Source organism: Otolemur garnettii, unplaced genomic scaffold, assembly GCF_000181295.1.
Source record: "Otolemur garnettii isolate 467f Iridium unplaced genomic scaffold, OtoGar3 scaffold00009, whole genome shotgun sequence".
NCBI lineage: Eukaryota > Metazoa > Chordata > Mammalia > Primates > Galagidae > Otolemur > Otolemur garnettii.
Window position 1 is genome coordinate 32,145,752 of NW_003852404.1, and position 22,210 is coordinate 32,167,961.

At 35.0% G+C, this 22,210-nt stretch overlaps 1 protein-coding gene across 3 annotated transcripts in view; it reads left to right on the forward strand.

Moving 5' to 3' along the window:
* The window catches only part of EPHA3 (EPH receptor A3), a 335,385-nt gene that overhangs the window by 96,671 nt on the left and 216,504 nt on the right, over window positions 1-22,210 (forward strand). The gene's annotated exons all lie outside the window — the stretch shown is intronic.

Consider the following 22,210-nt stretch of genomic DNA (forward strand, 5'->3'; position numbering starts at 1 on the left):
AAATCTCACTTTGTCTTCCTTGGTAGAGTTCAATGGCATCACAGCTCACAGCAACTTCAAACTCTTGGGCTTAAAGCAATCAGCCTCCCAAGTAGCTGGGACTACAGGCACCTGCCACAATGCTCAGCTATTTTTTTTTTGTTTTCAGCAGGCTAGGCTGTGTTTGAACCCACAAACCCTGGTACACAAAACCCTGGTTTTGGTACCACAAAACCTTGGTGGTACCGTACCGACTAAACTATAGGCACCACCAAGGTCATTTTCTCATATAAAATTTTGTTTATCAGCTATAATATAAAAAAATCAGACCACTTAATCCCAAAACTTATTAGCATTAGGCAGAGTTTTATACTTAAGGACATGCAAAAATTATTATTTGAATTTTAAATGTATACATATAAGGGAGAACTTAAGTACATAGTCCTAGGTATTTTGTCCATTTTAATTCTTTGGTTTGCTGTTATACATAGTACTCTGTCAAAGGAATTATTATAACTGAATGTAGTAGTCTACTCATGGTCATACAGTAAGTCACTGTTTTTAAGTCTAGAAATACACTCTAAGAAATGAGTATACTTTATATATAAATTGTCCTTTTTAAAATCTGAGCTCAGCATAGCCTTTGCTTTTGACAAACTACACATAGGACGTTTTGTAAATTGTCCACTCTAGCCTCATACTCCCCAGTGTTTTATGGATCCTTGAAAAGCACCATCAGAATATTGTTCCTAAAATAGTTTTGAAAGTCTTAAAATTAAAGCAACGTACTAGCTTCTACTTGTTTATATGCATAAGTAAAGAAAATCTCAGTATCTTTATATTCCACTTTGAATTGTATTTCATCACTACTATATTTCAGCTGTATATTATTGGTAAGATTCATTTTAAATAAAATTATAGAAGCCTAGGTCAGAAGGAATTTAAAAAATTATCAATTGAGTATTACATGAGCACCTACTTCATTCTAAACACTAGCAGAATTCACAGATTTTTTTTTAGCATTCATTAATTAGCCACTTAGATACCATACATCATGTTGATTTGTCAAATAAGGTCTATGGGTTATCTCACCTATTTCTCAAATAATTCATCAGATATTTACCACTATTACTATCTTCATTTTAAGAATTAGGAAAACAAAGCTTTTACAGGTATAATGCCTTGCTTAGGCCCCTCAGCAAGTTAATACTGGCATCGTTGATATTGGAAATGATGTGTTCTGGACTATTAATGCTGGAACTGATACCTGAAACCGTGCAGTTTGGTTTCGGAGACTTAAGTCTTAATGTTAACCAGTGCTGCTTCTCTGTGATCCAGGCTAATGATGACAGAGACTTGGAGGCCACAACATGAATTCTGTAAGAGGACTGTATTTTGAAGGAAGAGTAGAGCCACAGTGTAGCCATAAACTAGCCAAGAGTCTATTATTGGAAGCCTTACCTGTATCATTTTATTTCCCCCATATTTGTTTTTAAATTTTTAAGAAAGAAGAATTGTTAACAAAACAATATTATTTTAGGAAGACTAAGCTTAGCCTGGGTGGTATTTAATAAAAGTTTCATGTATGGATTGTCAAGCATCTTAGATAGGCAAATTAATTCAATAAGTGTTTCAGATCCTCTGTTAGTACACAGTAATAACGTGCCAGACACAGGGGAAACAGAGCTGACTATGTCATTATATCTCCCATCTGTGAGCTCACTATCTGCTATGAAAGACAGACGTAAAAGAATAATTTTAGTGCAAAACAAAGCAATATATCATCTACCAGGGATACAATGTCCCTTAGCAGTGTAACGTGAAGAGATATTAACTTTGAATATTTCATAATTAATAATGACAAATGTTAATTAACAATGGGGAGGCTTTGTGTTGAGAGTTTTGGGCCCATTACCCTTGTGGTTAGAAACATTTAGGGTCAGCATAAAGGGATAAGTACCTTACACAGGTTACACATCCAGAAGGTGAACTTTACAATTTATTTGTTGAAATATTACCTCCAAATGTGTAGGAGTCCCATTGGAGTAGCTATCTTCTGAGTTTGTGCCATAGGGATGCCTTAAGGAGGGTCTAAATTTCATTAGTAGGTCATTTTTCTGACTTTGGTAATGAAATATTCCAAATTAATTATTCTACTCCAGACAGATAATTACGGCAGTTCAGTGAACTGAATGATGAAACTGTGACCATATCTACTTGATAGAAAAAAAAACATATCAATAAAAATGGTTGGGTTCAAAGAAACACATCCATAATTTCCAGAACTTCAAATCAAATCAAAGATATTTCTGTGTAAGACCAGAATTATAAACATGGACTTATGCTATTCATGCAGCTAATGTTTCCTTTTACAGCAGTTCAGTTTTCCTGAAATAAGAAAAAGTAGTGGGATGTATATCTTTACCATTTATTTCAATATTCAACATTTCTTGAGTCCCTAAGAGGTGCCAAAATCTGTACTGAACACTAGAAAGATCAGAAAGAGACTAGCGATCATCATGACTGTTACTGCTCAAGTAGTTTGGTTCATACTTCAAAACTGTGTGTATGAGGGGGAGAAAGAAAGAAATGGAGACACAGAGAGAGAGAGAGTTTTAAAAGGTTTTGGTCTCTGTTTCTGACATATATTTTAACTGATTTATTAAGCAGAACTAAGTTAATACTAGTTCAAACTGGAAGATAAATTCTTGATGTTTATAGGGAAGGGAGAATGCACTATTTTTATAGGAGGAGATGAATGATAGACAAATAAAATCTCCTACAATAAGATCAAAATATGTTGCTGGTCATTTTGGTTTTGGTTTTGTTAGTGTGTTTTTTTTTGTTTGTTTGTTTGTTTGAGGTTTTTTTTTTTTGCTAGAAAAGACAGAACACAGAAAGCTAAAAGTAAGAAATGGCGTATCTTTCTATCTCATTGACTGTTTAGAGAGGGGATGGAAAGGAATACTGGTAGCTAATGTTCATCACTCAAGTTTTATTGCATGCCAAGCAAACTGGAAACACAGAAAAAGCTCCAGGAGAGTAAGAGTTCTTGTTACAATAAATTGGGTTAAATAGAAATGCACATAAAAATTATTGGACAAGCTTAAAGTGATAAGGAGCAAAGATGGGTAAGGAGAGTAAGAAATCAGACATCAGATGTTGCTTACTGGAAGTGTCTCTAACATGTCATTTTAAAATATGATTTTTATTTACATAAGTCATCTCTCAGTTTTAATGGAAGAAGAATGCCTTGTATCTCTCTTAATTTACCATGTGTATAGCTTAACCCTTATTTGGGCCATGTTCTTGGGATCTGGGCAAACTGGCTGCATGTGGAGAGTGTGGTCCAATGTTCAGCTGAGCTGTTTGTATGTGATGTCAATTAACTTGCTTTGAAAAGAGTTGCACTGGAGAATTAAAATTATAAAGTGACTCATTAAACTTAAATCATCATCTTGGGACATCATTCATATTTCTCACATCCCGGCATAGATTTTTTTCACCACCTTTATCTTTTTAAGGTGGAGGTGCTGGGAAATGGTGTAGTGATACCATGTGCATAATTAACACATGGTACAAGTATCATGGTTTTTTTTTTTTTATTTTTAATTCTGGCTAATAAATTATGTTATCTGTTTTAGTTTAGTTTGCAGAGAAGAAATGAAAATGGTAACGGCTTTTTACATAGTTACATTTGAGGCAGATAGTTGAAGGTTCTATAAATATTCCTTCTCATACAAACTTTGTTTAGACTCAGTGTACCAAATACCTTATTAATGTCACTGAAGAATCTGCTGCTCTGGGCTTTATCTCCACACATTCACTGTGGAATGCTCACTTTATTCCTTGTCCTTTTACATCAGCAGCTTAACAGACAAGTGTGTTTGATGTGATCGTGAAGACACCTAGGCTTTTGGTGACTACCTGAAATGATGTTTGTTTTACTCATGACTTACGCTGCCAGCTTTTCTTCTCCACTCATTGCTATGTCAATTCAGAAATTCTTCAACCAGCTGCCAAAGTCTCAGTACAAGATGATTTAAAGATTCTTCTTGCTCTGATGGAAGAGCGAGAGAAAACTGAAAACCTCAGTAGAATGTTCTTAGCCTCGACTGCGTCCGTGTGCGCAAACACGAGGCAAGGCGCCCTCTGGAACTTCAAGACATTCATGTATTTAACTAAGTTCAGAAGCATTTCTTCCAATTTTTATTAGACTGGAAGTTCCTTGAAGGGATACATCACTAATATCTTTTTATTTTTATTTTTTTTAGAAACATTAAAAGACGTAATACTTGTCTATTAAGCTGCTAATGTAAAAGGATGAGGAATAAAGTTAGCGTTCCATGATGAATGTGCAAGGGACGCAGCACTAACGCCTTTGTATTTTCATTTTTTTAGAAACATCATGCTCAGAAACTACCTGAGTTTCACTGAGTAGGTTCTAAATAGATACTTATTGAATGAATAATATTGGGAGATTTCTGTGTGAACTATGCATTCTTGGGGAGAACGTCATTACCGGGAAGAACATATGTTATGTTCCTCATCTTTTAGCCCACTCCAGGAGTCCTCAAACTACGGCCCGCAGCTCACCATTTTATGTAGTTATGGTAATGCTGACATGGTGCTGGAAACTTCCCGAAGCTTCTCTTCAAATTTCATTTTGCAATTAACTGTTGTGTCTGCCAAAGGCTCTTGTCACTCACAGGTGTTTGAGAGCTGGGGCTTAGGAGTCTCAGGATGCTACTTATTCATTTTGTGGCTAAATATATTGAACCTTGGTTTCCTCATCCACAAAAGGGATGATTCTCACCAAGGGATGAATCTCCTATCCCCCTGCATAGTGTCACCACTAATATGAGATATTTGAACAGAATCCTTACTGTCAGTCTTTAGCATTCCTGAAATGTGTTACCTTCCTTGCTTTCTTGGTGTTACAAAGAATATTTAGATACAGCAAACTCGTTCATTCAACAGCCTCTACTACCTTAAACCTGAGAGATCTCTTCAGAGGGAACAAATGTCTTTACAAAACATAAGTATTTATTATTTATTGCTTTATTGCCAACCTTCATTCCAACATGATCATTCTTTTCTGAAGAAACTTCATTTTTAGTTTCATTAAACTTCTGGTCTGTTAAACCCTGGGTGATATTTTATCTATTATCTTATTGTTCATCACCCCCCCCCACCCTCTCAGCGGCAATCACTTCTGATTTTTCCCATCTGATACTGACTCAGTCCCTCATCCTTTATAGCATGGGTCTTTTCCACTCATTTGTTTTTAACATGACCTTGAATTTAAAGTTGTACCTCTTTTATATTGTATGCCCCAAAAGACTTTTAGGTCTTGAGCTGATTTAAGAAAGTAAAGTTTTGAAAATAAGTGAACAACTGCAAGCGCAAAATAAAAATGCTTCATTTCAAAACCTTTAAGCTGAGATATTTTTCACTCTGCGATGGGCCCTAACATTCATTCTATAAACGACTAGGTTAGACTCTTAAAGAGGATATAACAATAAATAATGTTTCTGCCTCGGAGAATTCATGTGAGTTAAAAATATGTTAGCAAGGAAGGAAAAATATCTTTTGAACCATTTTTCTTGACTCTGTGTAAAAATAACTGTATCTACATGATTTATTTTAGGTATTTATTCAGTATAGCTGAAAATCACTCATATAGTATTAAGGCAGTGGAAAACCAGTATAAGTTGTTGGAAGTGCATGTCAAATGTGCTTACATAAATCACTGTGTGATATTACTGGAAATCTTTGATCAAATTATGTAAATGCACTAAGGAGAAATTAAAGTAAAAATTTCTTTTAAAATATAAAAAGGGAGGCAAGCAATGGGCTAGGTCTGTTTCTGACTTAAGTATTGCAGTTCATTCTGAATGTCCAAAAACAAACAGTATAAATTTAAACCATGGATTTGCATGCCTAAGATAATAGAAAGAAATGTGAATTCCTTGTTCTGTATATACTACAAATCAGATTATTTTGAGCAGAGACAATTTAATTGCAAACATATTTAGGAAAGATATGTCTGTGGTTAAGTTTAGGGAGTAAAATGAATTCATATCTGGCCACTTAAATACCTCATAATGAATAAGGACCAGTTAAATGGTCAGCAATGAACCACTATAAAAGATCTTAAAAATCATAAGCAGTTTTATAAAGGTTACTAACATTCTTATATAGGATTAAATTAAATAAGACTTAACAGTGTTTTAGTGAAAAATGGATTCTTTTACCTTACAAGGGTGAGCTTTAGTTATATAATCTTATCAATTCTGTTGTTCAGAGGGAAAAAGAATAAGATATTTTCTCATTAAACAGTTATTTTGCTGCTCTTTATACCAACCTGGAAGATGGTTTTGTAGGTCATCTTTCTAAAGCTCTAACTTAATTCATGGCATTCTCACCAAGTGGCATCACTTTTAATGTATGAAGCTTCTTTTAAAAAATTATATCATTATCGTAACTTCTCTGGGCTTTCAGAGGCCTTGTCTGGTTTAGTGTTTCACATGCATGAATAGTAATTTAGGTCCCAGCTATATACCAAATGTATAGTCTTTGGGCAATGTAAGGAATTTGTCCATTAAATACTTTGTTTGAGAGGCTGTAATGATACAGGAATCAAGCTTCCCAGAACAGTATTCGCCATTAGAATCTGAGATATGGAAAAATAATTTCACTTGTAGAAAGTAGCTCTGATTTTATTGAAAAAAGGCTGTTTCTGTCGTTTAATATTTAGTTTCATTTCTAAAGAGAGATTGGAACATCGCTTGCAGACTACTCACTAAGTGTCTATCAAATGCTCAAATCATTTGTAAAGTGAGTAGAATTTTTCCAGGAAATATCACATCTAAACTTCTTTCCCTGGGAGAGGTAAAATATTTGTTATAGTGAATACATGGCAATTATAGTTCTTCTAGCATCTTAATGATTATTGCTTTGTCAGATTAGCAATTTCTCGTCAAGCTTGGTTGGACCCTCAGAAAATCTTGAAATTAATTTAGACTACCTGGATGGTCTTCCTTTGTTCTGATTTGCTACATGACACTTCGTTAAACAATTTGTGTTACAGCTTACATACTACATTAACTATGCTTTTATAAAAGAGATTCAGCTCCAAACATATGCTTTTTGCTAATTATTCAGATATTATCAAGTTTTATATATTTTAGTATTTGAAGAAGAATGTGCATGAAGTATACACTGGAAACTATTTTTCAGAATATATGTAATGACTCTAAAGGAAGCTTACTAATATTTCATTAACCTTTCCAAATTACTTAATTTTATTTTTTTTTGTAGTCAAATCCTCCCAGAGTAAGGGCAATTAAACTATGCAAAATAAACTAAAACCTAGATCTTTTTCTCCCTCTCGAGGCACTTATATTCTGTGAAATTTACCAGTAATAGTTTCACAAAGATCACTTTGTCCATAGAGATTCACTGAACACTTTCCACCTTTTTTCCTGTGATTTCTACCCCCAACTTCTGTCTGTGTTTAGAGTTTTGACAATCCCTTATTAGTTCCAGAGTCACACTTATCAGAGCTAATAAGGGTTTACATTACAGCTCTGACAGCTGGCGCTAAACTTTAATAGAGAGCAGTTGCAGAGAGAGTATAAGTTGTGATCATATTTGATGAAACCACACTTAAAGTAAAAACCATTTAGAGAGAATTATATGACTAGGAAGGCTACACGTGTGTTCCTCTCTCATAGCTTCTCATCTTCCAGGACGTGGACAAAACATCCTGTTGGCTGATAACTCTATAATCACTTGTGGATGCTTCTTTGAGGAATTGAATCCGTGATAGTAAAAAAAAAAAAAAAAAAATCTGTAAACTTTGTTCATGTTCCCAGCACTCTCTCTGGAACCCTCTGCACTATGTAGATGTTGATTTTCCTTTAAAAACACAATCACATGGTGGTGGACATCTAATCACAGAATCACCCAGGGATTCCAAGGAGGAGTCACTGAGATCACGAAACCCATAAACCCCATAAGATTGGCCACAGACTTCTTTTATATTATTAGTAAGCGTGGCTTCAAATATAGGAAGGTGATGAATGTAAGATAGTCCCGAATTCTCTATGTAATGGTCAGTGACAATGGCACAAAAGGGTAAAAACAGATGCCATAGTTGAGAACAGTGGCTGCTTTTGGCCATGAAGACTCACTTTAAACAAGGGAAAAGCATACGTATGAGGGGAGAGAATGCCATTCTCGACTATATGCATTACAGACATACCAGCTTTTGTGAAGCTCAAGAAATCAATCTGGGTACATAGATGTTTGGAAAAAATCATGTGTACTTCTCTGATAAAGAGGAATATCTGTACTTCAAAGATTTAGATCCCTTTTCTGTCTCATCCTTGTATAATATATTTAGATTAAACATTTCAATCTATCAGTCATCACGTAGAAATGTCTTTGGCACGCAGAATGACGAGTGTGTTAAACTGGGAGAAAGGAGAACGCACTTCTTACTCTCAAGCATCTTGGATTTGAAGGGGATGTGAACTGTCCTTATATTAACGAACCTTATATTAACGAACCTTATATTAAAAGGAAGCAAGGGTGCTATGCAAAAGGGAAGACAGCTGTAAGCAGGAAAGACAAAGGTGTGGAGAGACTCTACAAAAGGTGCTGTCCCCATTAGGGCGAGGCTTCAGTATCTATGGAGTTAGATCCTCCATCCTTTCCTCATTATTTCAACAATTTCTGAGTCACCTTTATACCAAGTATCCACTGGAAATGCTGCACTAAACAAAACAGAAAAATGTCCCTGCCCTCAAGGAACTTAGATTTTAGTGGAAATATCAAGAAACCAAATACAGATTATTTTAAGGTAACCCTTATAAAATTCTAGAATCTGTACCAGTGATTTCAAACCTGCTGATTTTGTCCCTTAGAAACAAAGACTGAAGACATTTTTGGTTCTCACAGCTGGAGGAAGAGGTTGTTCATAACATCTCCTCCTGTTTGAAGGACAGTGATGATGCTGAGGATCCTAGGATGCACAGAATAGCAGCTGTAACAGGGAGTTATGCAGAAGACATAGAAATGCATAGTGTCAAGGAGACACGATGAGACTCAGAAACTCCGGTCAGCTCTAATCATTTCCTTTTACACACACACACAACACACACACACATTATATATGCTGTCACAGCTCACAGCAACCTCAAACTCTTGGGCTTAAAGTGATTCTCTTGCCTCAGCCTCCTGAGTAGCTGGGACTACTCAGTAGCTGGTGCCCACCACAATACCCAGCTATTTTTCTGTTGCAGTTGTCATTGTTGTTTAGCTGGCCTGGGCTGGGTTCGAATCCACCAGCCTGGCCTTGGTGTATGTAGCTGGCTCCCCAGTCACTGAGCTAAGGATGCTGAGCTCAGCTTTTTCTTCTAAAAAGAGCTGTTTCTTTCCTCTAGTGAGCAACTGAGCCTGGCATGTCATTCAGTCCGCTTACTGACCTTGGAGGTAGTTTGTGTGTGTGTGTGTGTGTGTGTGTGTGTATCAAAGGGTCAAATGACACATTAGCAGAGTCTAGATTGGAACTCAAGTTCAAGCATGTCACAGTTGCGTTTCAGGACACATTTCTTTTAAAGATTTACATAAAACATTAATGTAATTTTTGAAGGCATGTGAAGTCTTACTAAACCGATGATTGGAAAGTGACACACAAGAAAACAAAACTATGATTCCTTATCTGTGAGAGAGAATAGTAATTTCAGGAATATTCTCTTGAGATGGACATTTAAAAACAGTGGAAACGTGCTGCTTGCACAGAGCCGCACAAAGTGACTGACATGCAGCGGTGGAGTCTGGTGGTGGAAGAACAGAGAAAGTGAAGGGAGTAATAAAAGAGATATCAAAGGGAAAGTATTTGGAGTCTCCTTAGACGGCGTTTCCTTAGACAAACAATTCAGACAGCTGTGATGGAGCTAGTTTCCTCTTAGGATACTCTGATGTGCTGACAAGAAATCAAACTGGACATTTGACTCTCTTTTTTCCTGTAATATGATCCTAATACAAAAATGGCAGGTAGACATGGTTATATTTCAGGAACATATTGTATTAATAGTCAGCATAAAAAGTTCCTGTGTTCCAATTCTCATACTGGCCCTTCATTGGAAGTTTGAGCAGCACTTCAATATTAGCTGTTTCTTATTTATTTATTTTAGACAGTCTCACTATGTTGCCCTCAGTAGAGTGCTGTGGTGTCACAGCTTCCAGCAACCTCAAACTCTTGGGCTTATTTGATTCTCTTGCCTCAGCTTCCCACGTAACTGGGATTATAGATGCCCACCACAATGCCTGGCTATTTTTTTGTTACAGTTATCATTGTTGTTTAGCAGCCCCAGGCCTGTTTTGAACCCACCAGCCTGGCCTCGGTATATGTGGCCGGTGCCCTAACCATTGAGTTATGGGTGTTGAGCCCAGCTGTTTCTTTTAAAAAGAGCCATTTATTTCCTCTAGCAAGCGACTGAGCCTGGCCTGTCATTCACTCCTACCACTGACCTGGAAGGTAGTTTGTATCATGTCACCATTTCATGGGAAAGAAAATTGGAGGTGTAGCAAAATCAAGTAATTATCTGAAAACATAGTAAATGGTGAAACTAGAATTTGAGTAGTATCTCTAGAATTTGAGCACCTAAAACAGAGCCTTTGGTGTGCGATCACTGTTTTCTTCTCCTCCCTGGCATAGAGGGCCAGGAAAAGTAAAGAAACTGAAGCCTACCAGCCTGCTTCTTAGACATTACTGTGTAACTACTGTTCCCTGCTCCTCCCTGACATAGAGGACCAGGAAAAGTAAAGAAACTAAAGCCTACCAGTCCACTTCTTAGACATGATGTTCAGAGCACTACTGTGTAACCAGTGTTCCCTGCTCCTCCCTGGCACAGAGGACCAGGAGAGGTAAAGAACTGAAGCCCACCAGCCTGCTTACTAGACATGACCCAGGATGCTCAGAGCATATTCACAGTAAGGATGCTTTGGAGGGTGTTATTCAAGACTTTTCATCATGTCCTCCCTCCGAGATCTACCACAAACACTTCTTTCTTTCTTTTATTGGATTATCATATTTATTCTTTTTTTTTTATTAAGTCATATATACATAGATCATGAATACATTTATGCCTTTGTGGGATTCAGTGTGTTGATTATTTGTACAAATTGGAGTGCTAACATAGCTTTGTAAATGAAATGAAACAAACACTTATTTCTGACCTGAGTGACAGAAGTGATTGTCTTGTTGGGCTCCTAGCCAGTTTTCACTGGTAGAAGTTGATTCATGTAATGGTCCTGGTCTCTTGTTCTATTCCCTCTTGGGAAGCACAGTGTTATATATGTTCTTACATCTGACTCTCAGATATACAGATAGGCTCTCTCAACACACCTTTTAAATATTGAATTCTTAATTTTATTTTTTCCCTTTATGTACCTTTTGTGTTCTCTTCTTTAGCTTTTAAAATGTATTTTAGAGTCATCTATTCCATCTTAAATTGTAGACACCCAGTCTCAAATGTGAAAAGCCATAAATACACTTAAATTGCCATTTATTGATTGTCTAGTATGTACCCAGTGTGTAGCATAATATACCACTTTATCTTGAACAAAAGTCACATGAGATAAATATTAATTTGCCTCATTTCATCAGGGCTAGTTTAAGAGAATCTACTAATTTTCCTTGTGTCACAATGCCAGAATGTAAATTAAAGTCTGTCTGATTCTGACACCCAATAATTGTAATAATGTAATAAGCTAATCTTTTTCAGTTAATGATGTCTCTGCAAGTGAACATAATGTGAAAATTTTAAGTTTTTGCTGCCAAAGGGATGACTGAAGAATTTAGTTAATACACTTGAGAAAAAAAAGATTGACAATGGTTATTTAAGGAGGCAAGAACTTCATATCCATTAACATAAATATTTATCTCTTTCTTCAATATAGAGTTGGGTAAGACATAACACAAAAATATTCTTACACAGTGTCTCAGTCCTTTGTTTTCTGGGTATGTGGAACTGAGTCACGCTTCTAGTTACCTCTGCCTCTATTTTCAGTGCCCCTGTTGTTGCTGAGTACATGATTGATAGGAGATGATGGCAAGTGAAGAACCAGGGCTCAGAAAGATGCTTGCTGTGTGCCCCATTTGTAGGCTTGCACAATATGTTTTGTTAATAGCTTGACAGATCTCCAAGTGGTAAATTGGGAATAAGTTTTGGAGATGGCTGGCAGAGTTGTTATCAACACTGGACAGTTTAAAAGCTTATAAATACTGCTATGTATAAAAATATACACATGTATGTAGATATGGCCTGACAATTAAGTTCAAGAACTTGTCATAGAAAAAGTGCTGCAGACCTCATGGCTGAATATCAGTACAGTCACCTTTGAAGTACTCCCCTTGGGAAGCTATGCCCTAATGTCAGTGCCTAGTTTACCCATCAGTGCAATTTTGGAGTTCTATTTCTGGAACTGCCATTAAAGCTATTGTCATATTAACTTTGATATCCTGAATGTCATCAAAATGTCTTCCTTTAATAATTCCTATATTTTCTAGTAAAGGCAAAAGTCATGGGGGGGCAGAGCAAGTAACGGGGGGGTGTTTCAATACGGTTATTTGTCTACTAGTTAAAAACTTCCTCACAGACAGTGCCATGGGAACTGATTCATTGGCCAAGATTTTCAGTTAAGATTTCCTGTTTCTCTATCAATGTTTACTCAGTTTGCTGTATTTCTTACAGTCAGCAGATAATTTAGATACACAATTTAACAAATTTTTGCAATGTTTTCATCAGCCCTGCTTGTTACTGGCCGCCCTGACCTTTCTTCTATAGTGACTGTTTCTGTCCCTTCAGAAGATGTTTTATCCATTTGTACACTACTGTTTTCTTCATGACCTTATCCCCTAACCTTTGACTAACATGTCCCAATTTCACTTCCACTCTTGCCAAGTTTAACAATAAATTTACAGATATTTTTCCATTGCTTTAATTCAAGCGCTCACATTCCTGTGATGGCACACACAAACAACCGACAATAATGAATACCACTCAGCAAAACACCACCACGTTTTGAGACAAACACAACTGTGAAACATTGGTATACCAAGGTTATGAAAGCTTACCAAGTTGTTTGTACAGTGCTGCCAAAGTAACTGCACAGTGCATGGTGGCAGGTATGTGTACTTAATTATATATGTCTATATAGACAAAAACACATTATGGTACATAAATACATGTATGCATGTATATATGTTTATATGTGTGTGCATATTATAGATTTCCATATACATATATGCACTTAGCACTATAGCTTTTATGCATATTTGGTAATTAAAGTGTGTGTATAAATGCCCTTTAGACTCTTTATTTCTTTTTTACTTTCACTTTTTATGGATACATTATAGTTGTATATCTTTATAGGATACATGTGAAGATTCAATATGGTCATGCAATGGAAATTAATCAAATTAGAGTAATTGGGGTACTCATCACCTCAGGCATTTATTATTTCTTTGTGTTAGGAACATTTCAATTTAACTCTTTCAGTTATTTTAAACATACTCAGACTTATTGTTGATTATAGTCACTATGTTGTATTAACAAATATTGTTTATTCTATCTAACTATATTTTTGCACCCATTAATCATCTCCACTTTATTCCCCCCAAACAACTACCAGCCTCTGGTCTCTGTCTCCATGAGAACAATTGTTTCTAATATTTAGTTCCCACATATCAGTGAGAACATGCGAGATTTGTCTTTTTGTGCTTGGCTTATTTCACTTAACATAATGTTCTATGTTATTGCAAATGGCAAAATTTCAGTCTTTTTGTGTATATACAATATGCCATTGTTTCATTAAAAAATTAGCAGAATCAAGTCTGGAACAAAAGATCAAACTAAACTTCAGAAGGCAATAGGCTGCTGCACACATGCTGTTCTGTTTTTGTGACAAGATACCTCTTGAAATCCAGGTATTTCTTTGTATTGCTTTTATAATGTAGCAGCACAAAAAATGAGTTAATAACTATAATATGCATAACATCCAAACTTTGGAGTGATAGCATATATTCATGAACCTTTCCACTTTTTTAAATTAATGAATGTGGCTTAAAATTTAAATGCTTAGGTGTTTGTCCAGGTTGTTTTACACAAGTATTATGCGTAAAAATATTTCTCTTCAAAAATATTATTGGTGTTATAGATAACTGTTGTGTAGTTATCAGAAATTTCTTACCCTTTTAGGCATTTAGAATCTGAAGGGTTGTAGAAAGCTTATTATATATTTCATTAATATAATAAAACTCTTAAAAGGTTGATATTCAGGAACAGAAGTAATTCCCAAGGACTTTTATTCTTTCTGGTTGTTATGTTTTTGTGAGAAGATACCTCTTGAAATCCAGGTTTGTGTAGGATGACGGGGGGCACAATAGTGTTCTATTAATGCATCTAGGCAGAGAAATTGAGAGGCTGACTCTATCCTTCATGCAGTCAATGGTTACTTTTATTAGTGATGAAAAGAAAATGAGAAAATACACTGGCTTGCTTTTTGTTAAGCACAGTAGGCAAAGTAGATGAATGCTTGAAAGCTCAATGAGCTGCCATAAAGAAATTTAAACATTGTTCATGCTGGCCAGTCGCCAAGCTCATGCTGTAAACTCCGGACAAGGATCACTATTGCAGAGGAATTATAAGCTCTATCAGTGGAGGATAGTTTCTGTACATTCTTAGTCCAGCAATAAACCTGAGATTTACCCAGCAGGCTTGGGGGGATTACATTTGTTTTACATGACTTGGTATCCATCTGAATTCACCACAAAAGAATCTATTAAGATTCCTTAGCATGGGATAATGGTGTGGTTTCACATTTTACATTTGGACTTTGTTTATATAATTTTAATATAACATCTTATCTTTCTGAATAAATTTGATTTCTACATGGCTTGACCTAGAATATTTTTTAAGAAAAAGTAAGAATGTTGAAAGAACTATAAAACACAGTGCTAAAAGATGGTCAGTAAATGTAATTCTAAAATACAGTTACTGTGTATTTTTTAAAGTTAAGAAAGGACAAGCTTTGTTATTATTATAAATTGCCTCCTTTCTAAGATTAGTGGCCATACTTTCTACTCCTTTGTAAATTCTTTCAAAGCCTAGTTCAAAATCTGAAGACATCTTTTGTATGAATATCAATGGCTCCTTTACTTACAAATATTTTTGCTCCTTTATTAACGAATGCCCTCTGCCAATATCTAACAGAAGCATGAAGCAATGGGGAGAGGAGGATAAATTTCTTAAATGTAGGGACACAGAGTGAACATAGGGGCACTTAAACCTACACGTTCGATATACTTTTATTTTTTGTTTCTATTTTTCCAAGACTTAAAGGATCTGTCCTTCTAACACACATTGTTGTTATCCATAAAATCTATTCAAAATTAAGCTTCATAAAATAGGGTTAGAATCTTAATAATTGGCTAATTAACCATGCTGATTGACTAGGGAATTAAAATATTGAGACCTTCAGGGCAGATAAGTTGTAATAATTAGTTAATAATAAAATAATAAAACAAATTCTATGCTATTGCTACCTACTTTGCTCATTCCAGTTTATCTTTATCTATTTATCCTACCTTCATGTTTTAAAAGAAATGCTACCAAGGAAAAGTAACACAAGCTAACTACCTTCATTTCTGAAGAAGGGAAGAGGCTAGAAATAGGCATTAATTTATATTGAAGTTATGAATACTGTTATAAAGCACATGGTTCTTGAATATTTTCTAAATGCTGAAAAAATTTACAAGAACGTTAAAACAGCTGCTTATTTTCTCCTACTCTTTCAAAAGCAATCTGTGGTTTGTGAGATTATTTTTTCTAATTTAAAGGGAAAAAAACAATTAATGGATTCCTTTTAAGATATACAAATTAAAAACGAAAAGATATTTGGACATTATCAAGTAATTTATAGCTAAAATTTTTCATTCTAAAATACCTATGTGAAGATATAAAGGTATAATGAGTTGTAACATTGTGATCACATTTTATTTGCTATTATTCATTCCCTGGTCAGTCATGGGCATAATTACCCCTCTGGTCTCTCATGGGCAACTACCTGTCTGACTGTAATGATCAGAAAACAGTGCCTTGCCTTTATAATGTAGTAGATTTGATGACTAGAGAAGTCAGTGAAAAGTTTCTATGAATCTTCTAAGGACACTCTTTGCTCCTGAAAGTTTTTGGTGTGTTCAAAACAATTTCTTAAAACTATGCTTCATATAAAAGGGAATTGGATGAAGCCCTTATATTTTTGATTACTATAATATTTATATCTTTCAATCACTCACATAATTATACATTCCTCTAAGCTTAGTACTTACCATGTTCTTGAAACTGATACCAGTTTATAAAATTAGATTATAATAAGCTAACATATTTTCTAAGAAAGCTACATTTTTTTTTACCACATAATCTTGTAAGAAACACTTTTGGTAATTGTCAAATAAGGAATCCCGGATGGCAAATGCATCTTCTGGGTTTGCCATAAGTTCACTGTGAGATTTTTGTTTTTCTTACAGCACCATTGAGGCTATAGTCAGTAGCTATATGCTTTTAATATGCTGAGTAATTTGGATTTAAAGCTCATAAGATACAAAAATCTGAAAGCTGAAAGGGAGAAAGGAGTAAATAGGAAGAATATAGTAAATATCACAATTGGCAGCCCAAGAAAAGGACAAGAACTCAAAGGGCTGTGATAACATACATACGTCTTGAAGTTACACTTGCCTGGGGCCACTGTGGGACCACAGTTTTCTGTGCTTGAGTAAACCCTGAGAGCCCAGAGAGGGCCTAGAGTTATCTTGTTTCTATCCTTTATTCATTCTGGGACTGTGGACAAATTACTTCAATACTCTGGGTCTTAATTTTACCACATATAAATTGAGGATCACAAAAGATAAAAATAGTATCTCCTTCGTAGTGCTGAGAGGATAGATTTAGGCAGTGTTTGTGAAATGTCCCACACAGGTCCCGGCACACAGCAAATACTTGGCAAGTGTTAGCCTTGATCATCATGAAAATAAATCCTTAGTTATGGGGAAGAGTTAACTATCTAGAAGCGCTTTTTTCTAGAAGTTATAGGAATCCAGAGAGCTGAACGTTTACTTTATGTCAAGAAAAAGACCAAAATAAACAAAATAAAATGTAACTAAACAATATACAATGTGCCGTAACTATATAAGATTTCTGTACTATAAATTGGGAGATACACAATTCTTACATATATTTAAAACTTCAACTGATCCATGATTGGATGTTTTTCAGAATCAAATAACTTTACTTGTTTCTGTAATTGGTTTTGATGGTCTGTCTAACATGGTTCAGGGTTGTTTCTTTTAAAACAAGTCATGTCATACCATTCTGAATTCTTTATAAATTCTGAATTACCTGGCTGTGACAGTATTTTTTTTTATCACATAGAAAACTGGTTCTTACTCAGCACTAGATAATTAGCTACTTTGTAAATGTCATGAAGTTTGAGCTTGAGCGTGATCACTGAGATTTAATCATATTTAAATCCTTCATATCCATTTCATTTCATGAGATTGTAAGTAAGAGTAAGAGGGAGGTGTGGGGTTATGTATGGCAATGTCTATATGGACAGGTTGGCGGGAAAGCATAGGATAGATTGTAAGACAGAGAAAGTGAGAAACTGAGCACATACATATTATAGAATAAATTCGTTTAAAAATAATTGAAAGAGAAAAATAAAGAACTGATACTAAAGAGTTCATTAATTTCACATGGAAATGTTCAGTCAAGTATAAATTGGTAGCTATCCTCAATAGCACGTATATTCCTTTTGCAATGCTTACAAAATATTATTTCTGAATGTTTTTATTTTTACCTTTTTCCCCAAATAAATGTTCTCACATTTGAAACATATCTTGGCTACCAAATGCTAAGTAATTTTATTAAGTACGTTGTTTCAAATTGCCTTTGAGAAATAAATGATAGCTTCTCTCTCGGAAATTCTAAATTGACCTCAGACTTTGGAGATCATCTTATCTAGGTATTAAGGATATAAGTCCAAGAAATCCCTTCCAGGTCTCTGATTACTCATTTATCAATGACACTTTATTTCCTGTGTGTTTTGTGAGTAAATATTAAATTGCATTAAGGAACTTAATGTCACTGAAGCTCAAATATTTAAGTCGGTGTTCAGTGTGTTAAGGAAAACATTTATAAGTCATGATATAAATTTAAATCCTGGAATGTGGACAAAATTCCTCAAGTACTCTGTACCTTTCCAGGAACAACAAGCAAGTCCTCCTATTTGTGTATAATTAGGTACTGGAGAAGTGATTGATTCACAGCTTTACCTGTGATTTCAGGAGACTGTGTATTATTATTTTTATTCATTTAAATATTTCAGAGAAATTTTCTATAATAATTCAGAGTAAAGATATCCCAGAACATGATAGCTATTATTTTGGGCAGTTTATTTATAATGTCTCAAGTCCAAGAATGACTAACTCTTATATTAGGTTGTTTAAACTGGAAAGGTCAAATGACTTAAGCATCCAAAAATTCATTTAGCAAATTTCACATTTGCTTTCAGCACTGTGGTTCCTTTCACCAAAGCACATAGATGTTAGTACTATAAGTACAGTGAATTTACAAGGTTCATTATAGTGTATTGTGCATAAAACAGTCATTTTGTTGGTAGTTAAATATTATGTTTGGCATGTGTGATAACATTGCAGAGTGGAATTGCTATAACTTTGACTTTGGTATCCTTAGTTAGAAATGACTGCTCTCTTAGACACATGGTCCCCAGACAAAATGCCTACTGGGATTCACTTTTCAATAATAATGAAAAATAGATTCTGCTGAAAATAGTTTCCTTCTTTGCTTAATACTCAAGGGCATATTGTATATAATTGGTGATGTGTATTTGGTGTTGCGCAAAAGTAGAGAAGAAAACAGAATGAGGAATATGAAAACTTGACTGAGATACAGTATTCCTTGGGAGGAAATGTAGAAGATAGGAATGAGAAAACTTGCCAACAAAATTACAGTGGATTAATTTCCTGGTATTCACACATGGACCTAATAAATACAGTATATCTACAAACTTGCTATGCTTTGGGTAGCACTTTTGTTACTCCACATGTTAGGGATGGAATATTAAGAAGCATAATAACAGTGCCATGTTCACTTAAATAAAAATGGGGGTATAGAAAGATTAGGTACACTATTATATGACATAAATTTGACAAGGTAAATGCAATATGTGAGCGTGATTTTAGACATTATTAATTTTATATACATTGATTAAGTTCGAGGCATTATGCGGGGAGATACGCAATTGTAGTATCTGTGAGAAATCTTTTATTTTCTATGGATACTTAAAGTCTAGTAGAAACATACACTTAATACCCCTAAGCAAGATCGCTAACATTTTAAACAGAAAAGTTTTCTAAATCACCTAGAGACACAATTTTCAAACTGGAGATTCATAGAGACTTTCCAAGGCAGCACAGAGACATGTATAGCTTTGAAGAAATTAATCTGTATTATCTTCAGCTTTTATATGTAGTAAAGTTGACTTGGGTGAGAATATGACTGCATTTAAGCTCAAATTCTCAAGCTAGTTGTACTTCTCTAATATCTTTTTCACAATTGTGCTTTCCCTACATTTATAAAGAAAAGTATTCCTGAGATTCCAAAATCTTACTAAGGTGCATGATCCATAGGTTATCGACGTGAAAATAAGGGAAACTTTAAAATTATTGTGCAGCATGTGAATAACATTTATTTTTTTCTCTTGTCTGATTGCTCTGACTACAACTTCTAATACTATGTTAAACAGAAGTGATGACAGTGGCCATATTTGTCCTATTCCAGCTGCTGTGGTTCGGTTCTCAACCTTCCTCATGCCATGATGTATTTTCATTGTTAGAGAGGAATCTCCACCCACAGGTTGAGAACCACTATGAGGGAATGCTTTCAACTTTTCCCCATGAGGATGTTGGCTACCATTTTGTCATATGGCTTTTATAATTTTGAGTATATTCCTTCTTTTTCTAGTGTGTAGAGGGATTTTATCATGAAAGAGTGCTGGATCTTTTTTTTTTTTTTTTTTTTTGAGATGGAGTTTCACAGTCAACAGTGTTGACGGGTAGAGTGCTGTTACATCACAGCTCACAGCAACCTCCAACTCTTGGGCTTAAGCGATTCTTTGCCTCAGTCTCCCAAGTAATTGGGACTATAGGCACCCACCACAATGTCCAAATATTTTTTATTATAGTTGTCATTGTTGTTTAGTTGGCCCTGGCTGGCTTCAAACCCACCAGCCTTGGTGTATGCAGCTGGCACCGTAACCACTGTACTGTGGGCACCGATCCAGAGTGCTGTATTTTTTTTTTTATTTCTTATAGCATAACTGTGTACATTAGTGCAATCATGGGGTACAGTGTGCTGTCTTCACATACATTTCAAAATACTCTCATCAAACTGGTTAACATAATCTTCATGCCATTTTCTTAGTTATTGAGTTAAAATGTTCATACTCTGCTTTTAGAAAGATTCACTTGTACCCTTGTAAGGTAAACCGTAGAGGTGACCCCACCAATCTCCCTCCCTCCTCCCATCCACCGCCCTCACCTCCCCCTCCTACCCCCTTTCCATATTCTAAGGCTATAATTAGGTTATGACATTCCTATAAAAGCTATAAATTAGTTTCAAAGTAGGGCTGCGTACATTGAAAACTTTTTCTTCCATTCTTGAGATACTTTTCTAAGAAGAACTTTTTTTAATTCCATCCATATGAACACATCCATATGAACATGAAGAAGGTAAAGTCTCCATCCTTCTTTAAGGCTGCATAGTACTCCATGGTGTACTTTTTTTGAATGCTTTTCTGCATCTGTTTGTGTGGTGAGTCACATTATTAATGTGCAGAGTAAAGGACATCTATATCAGGAAGGGGAAAGTTGATGTGATCTTATATCTAGAAAACCCAAATACTCCACCAAAAGATTCTTAGAATGACAAATAAATTCAACAAAGTCTCAGTTTATAAAATCAATGTACATGAAACAGTAGCATTTCTATATACTAATAGCAGTCAAGGTGATTGTCAAATCAAGGACTCAATACTACTCACAATAGCTACAAAGACAATAAAACACATAGGAACAGACTTAATAAAGAAGGTGAAAGATACCTCTGAGGAAAACAATGAACACTGATGAGAGAAATTGCAGGTGACACAAACAAATAAAAAACATCCCTTGCTCGTGGTTTAGCAGAATCAACATTGTTAAACTGTCCATGCTGCCTGAAGAGGTTTACAACTTCAACACAATTTTCATCACAATACCAATGACCTAGAAAAAATAATCCTGTTCAATGAATGTTGCTAGGAAAATTATGCAGCCACATACAAAAAGATGATATAAGACCTCTATCTTTCACCATATAAAAAATTAATTCAAGATAGATAAAAGAAATCAATGGAAATCATGAAAGTATAAAAATTCTGGAAGAAAATGTAGGAAAAATCCTTTTTAAGCATTGGTGTTGGCAAAGAATTTATGATTAAGATCCCAAATGCAAATACAGCAACAACAAAAACAAATAAAAAGTGTATGCACAGCAAAGAAAATAACAGAGTAAATAGACAATGTACAGAATGAAAGAAAAAGATTCACACACCATATATCTGATAAAGGACTAATATCCAAAATCTGTAAAAAAACACTGGTAAATCAACAAGGAAACAATCAAACAACCCTATCAAAAAGGTGGCAAAAGACATTAACAAAAGTTTTTCAGAAAAAAGGAGAAATGACCTGCAAGTATATGAAAAAAAAATGCTCAACATCATAATCATCAGGAAATACAAATGAAATCTACCATGGCATACTATGTTATCCTCATCAGAATTATAATTACTAAAAAGTCCAAAAGCAGTAGATGCTGGCATGGATACCCAGAGACAGGGGTACCTGACAAATAGGACTGAAAAATCAGTACAAATTACAATAAACAATGTGCTGATTACTCAAAGAAATACACATAGACCTACCATTCGATCCAGCAATTGCAACTACTGGGTATCTTACCCAAAGGAAAAGAAGTCATATTATAAGAAAGACACCTGTGCACATGAATGTTTATCACAGCACAATTCAAAATTG